This window comes from Austrofundulus limnaeus, unplaced genomic scaffold (genome assembly GCF_001266775.1).
Source record: "Austrofundulus limnaeus strain Quisiro unplaced genomic scaffold, Austrofundulus_limnaeus-1.0 Scaffold205, whole genome shotgun sequence".
Taxonomy (NCBI): Eukaryota; Metazoa; Chordata; class Actinopteri; order Cyprinodontiformes; family Rivulidae; genus Austrofundulus; species Austrofundulus limnaeus.
In genome coordinates this window covers 140,327-144,806 of record NW_013952607.1, presented here as the reverse complement: position 1 = coordinate 144,806, position 4,480 = coordinate 140,327, and the positions used below count along the sequence as shown (strand labels likewise).

The following is a 4,480-nucleotide window of genomic DNA, read 5'->3' as shown; positions in this document are numbered from 1 at the left end:
AAAATCTGGATTAACAATAGATTGAGTAATATCTGTATGAATGCCTGTGATTCAGCTTTAGGCCAGCAGAGGCGGACTCGGGCATTGAAGCTACTGTATTTATTTGGCCGACTTCCTGTTTAGACCCCAGTGTGTGGTTTTGACATGCCAGCTCATGGCTGAATAAAACCCTCACTCCAGAATTCTGGTGTTGTATGGCAATTATTTCTATCACAGATCATTTTATTTAACACTTGTGTTTTCACCTGATTTCAACCGTTATTGAACTCGATTTCCTTACAGAGTCATCCCCAAAACATACTTTGAACACAAACACATGAGATTTTGGCCTGCAAGACAGCTGGCTATGCATTCCTATTTTATTTTAATACATATATGTTTATGTGTGTGGGTGTGTAATTATATAAATATGTATGCTGGAAGAAAATGAATCAAGTTGGTATTTCAGGCTGGAGTTATTTTTATTTTTCTAGTCATTTGCAGCCAATTAAAAACCAGAAGTAGCAATAACGTTGAAGTGTCATAATTAGACGTTTCTATAATCCTGACTGATAAATACATCAGGTTTAACATACCTGGCTCACTAAACTAACTTCTTACAAGAAGTGTAGAAAAAAGCTGATTTCTGCTGCTGTTTGTTTGAATATCTAACTTTTCAGATGTTAAAATGAAATCTCCTGTTTTTGCTGCTGATCTGTGGGAATTAACAGCTACAGGAAAGGAAAAAGTGTGGAATGAAAGCATGTTCTTGCCAAATGAGTTCATATCGGTTTATTGGCTCTACAGCGTGACAAACACTTTAGTGTCTGTGATTCTGTGAATATTTTTTTAGCTCATTTGGAACCGAAACGTGTCAACGTGTGGTTCCGGCGGGCCCTGGCAGCGTTACACCTGCAGCGCTAACATTTAAGGATAGCAATGTTTGAACAAACTGTTGGTGAAATCTTTGAATTTAACGTTTTTGTTTTAGGTTTGACTCCTCTGTCTGTTCTTTGAGTCCACTTCCTGTCTGATATTTTGTCGTCTGTTTTGTCATTTCATAGCATGCTACGCCTTCGCACTGCTGCTGTTGCTCAGTAAAGATCCTGTACCTGCAAGAGCTAAGAAAACATGTTCTGACACATGTTCAGAACATTTGGCTTCCAGCTGTTCACGATGAGCCAGTTACTGCGACGTCTACAAGTAAAACCCGAACAGGAACAAGCATTTCTCATGTCTGTTACAACACAACACACAGCTGCACGTGTCAGGTGTTTGCAAGTGACTTCTTAAAGCTGTCGAACATTTATTTTTATTGAATCTCTGGGTCTGCCCTGGGGTCTTCTCCCTGAAACATTATTTTAATGTTTTTTTTCCTTTTCGTAGACTCTTCGGGAGGAGGCGCTGGGGAGTGGAGAGGGTGGTCTTTGTTTACCTGCTGGATTTGTTGCAGCTGCAACCTGACCAGGAATAATAGATAAATGTACAAATGGATGTACAGGTGCTGGTCATAAAATTAGAATATCATGAAAAAGTAGATTTATTTCAGTAATTCCATTTAAAAAGTGAAACTTGTATATTATATTCATACATTACATACAAACTCATATATTTCAAATGTTTATTTCATTTAATTTTGATGATTACAAATGACAACAAATGAAAATCTCAAATTCAGCATATCAGAAAATTAGAATATTACTGTAGACCAATAAAAACAAAGGATTTATAGAAATGTTGGCCAACTGAAAAGTATGAACATGAAAAGTATGAGCATGTACAGCACTCAGTATTTAGTTGGGGCTCCTTTGGCCTGTATTACTGCAGCAATGCGGCGTGGCATGGAGTCGATCAGTCTGTGGCACTGCTCAGGTGTTATGATAGCCCAGCTTGCTCTAATAGTGGCTTTTAGCTCTTCTGAATTGTTGGGTCTGGTGTATTGCATCTTCTTCTTCACAATACCCCATAGATTTTCTATGGGGTTAAGGTCAGGAGAGTTTGCTGGCCAATTAAGAACAGGGATACCATGGTCCTTCAACCAGGTACTGGTAGCTTTGGCACTGTGTGCAGGTGCCAAGTCCTGTTGGAAAATGAAATCTGCATCTCCAAAAAGTTGGTCAGCAGCAGGAAGCATGAAGTGCTCTAAAACTTCCTGGTATGTGGCTGCGTTGACCCTGGACCTCAGAAAACACAATGGACCAACACCAGCAGATGACATGGCACCCCAAACCATCACTGACTGTGGAAACTTTGCACTGGACTTCAAGCAACGTGGATGAAGTGCCTCTCTTCTTTTCCTCCAGACTCTGGGACCTTGATTTCCAAAGGAAATGCAAAATTTACTTTCATCAGAGAACATGACTTTGGACCACTCACCAGCAGTCCAGTCCTGTTTCTCTGTAGCCCAGGCAAGACGCTTCTGACGCTGTCTGTGGTTCAAGAGTGGCTTGACACAAGGAATGCGACAGCAGAAACCCATGTCTTTCATACGTCTGTGTGTGGTGGTTCTTGAAGCACTCACTCCAGCTGCAGTCCACTCTTTGTGAATCTCCCCCACATTTTTGAATGGGTTTTGTTTCACAATCCTCTCCAGGGTGCGGTTATCTCTCTTGCTTGTACATTTTTTTCRACCACATCTTTTCCTTCCCTTCGCCTCTCTATTAATGTGCTTGGACACAGAGCTCTGTGAACAGCCAGCCTCTTTAGCGATGACCTTTTGTGTCTTGCCCTCCTTGCGCAAGGTGTCGATGGTCGCCTTTTGGACAACTGTCAAGTCAGCAGTCTTCCCCATGATTGTGTAGCCTATAGAACTAGACTGAAAGACCATTTAAAGGCCTTTGCAGGTGGTTTGAGTTAATTAGCTGATTAGAGTGTGGTACCAGGTGCCATCCATTTTGAACCTTTTCACAAGATTCTAATTTTCTGATATGCTGAATTTGAGATTTTCATTTGTTGTCATTTGTAATCATCAAAATTAAATGAAATAAACATTTGAAATATATGAGTTTGTATGTAATGTATGAATATAATATACAAGTTTCACTTTTTAAATGGAATTACTGAAATAAATCTACTTTTTCATGATATTCTAATTTTATGACCAGCACCTGTAGTTTATGCTTCAGCAACCCCAAGCAGAACGAGCCAAACCTCATTGCTAAACACCAGTGTTGGTCACCATCTGCGAATATTAAAAGATTGCATCAAGTAAGAAGCGATGCACTCACTCCAGTTTTCTGGTCTGCTATGGAATTGGTTTTTTTCAATACAGCTCTGACCTGATACTGATTTCTGTCTAACAACTATAATTACCAGTTTAAATGTGTGTTTTTCTTATTTTTTTGTGGTTGAACTGAAAGAAAATATTGTTATACGTGTTCGTTTACCAGTTTGTGTGCTTGAAACATTCGGGGAATATACCAATGCATGGAAAAGATTAATAAAGAGAGATCATACAAAACTCAGAGCGCTCTGCTGAAGACTGGTTTAATGACCAAGCATTCAGACCGAAACACCAGGCAGACAATTGAATTTAACACAGGCTCCGAGACATGGCTCCGCCTATTTGATTATGCCATCGGTAAGGGGTCCCTACGCTGCTCGGATCCATGTCTCCAGACAATCATAATCTAGCCAAATGAAGATTTAAAAGTTCAGTTATGTGTTGAGTTTGTTTTCAGGCATGTATCTATCTATATAAAATCATCAAGTTAAGCAAAACAGTCACATTTAACAATCTTTACAGTTCTTCTATCATAAGACTGTACCATGTGTATGTAATTAAAAATCAGTATATAACCTAAACCCCAACAAATTTCTTCAGAACTGAAAGCCAGTTTGCTCATATTAATCAATGAAGCACTTTTTTCATTGAAAAGACTTCCTTAAGGCATCTAAACTGTTAGACACCTACATATTTGCTCCAAAAGTGAAAGACTAGATGTCTAGGTTTATTTTTTTAAAGACTTTTACAAGTTTAATATATATTTAAAATGATATGTCCTAAATAAAGTTTGCCAACATCTACCAGTAATAAAATTTTAAATGACTAAGAAACTTGCACTTTTAAGCAAAAAATTTGCACAGTTTTAGCCTGAACATTCAATCTACGTCACTTAGATATCTGTACTTAGCACAAAAAGTGAGGAAATATGTGTTTGGTAGATTATTTCTTTGATAATAACTCTTATAGCAGCACCTGGATACCAGAAGTGCAAAATAAGTGTCATGGCAGAGATGATTTGGAAAATTTTTCATGTGCGCAACCCACATACTCGTCTCTACTGCTCATCCTACAAATGCATGTTCCTTACAAATGTGGCTCCACTGAAAAAGAAAATTAACAGACTTTCCAGTGGTTTAAGACATTACCAAGAAGCATTGGGCCTCATGCAAGAACCGTTCGTACGCACAGATTTGTTCTTAAGTTGTGCGTACAAGTGATTTAGGAGAATTTGTGGCATTCACCAATGTTTTCGTATTCTACGATTTTTTTCAGATA

General features: G+C 38.6%; 1 protein-coding gene and 1 long non-coding RNA gene across 2 annotated transcripts in view; one reads left to right on the top strand and one right to left on the bottom strand.

Annotated features, from left to right (window-relative positions):
* Positions 1–1,514, top strand: part of LOC106524875 (uncharacterized) — a 25,624-nt gene extending 24,110 nt beyond the window's left edge. The window contains exons 2-3 of the long non-coding RNA XR_001311041.1: positions 1,044–1,250; positions 1,366–1,514. This is a non-coding gene — a long non-coding RNA (uncharacterized LOC106524875). The remainder of the gene's footprint in view (positions 1–1,043; positions 1,251–1,365) is intronic.
* The window catches only part of xkr6b (XK, Kell blood group complex subunit-related family, member 6b), an 87,050-nt gene that overhangs the window by 45,639 nt on the left and 36,931 nt on the right, over positions 1–4,480 (bottom strand). The window lies entirely within an intron of this gene.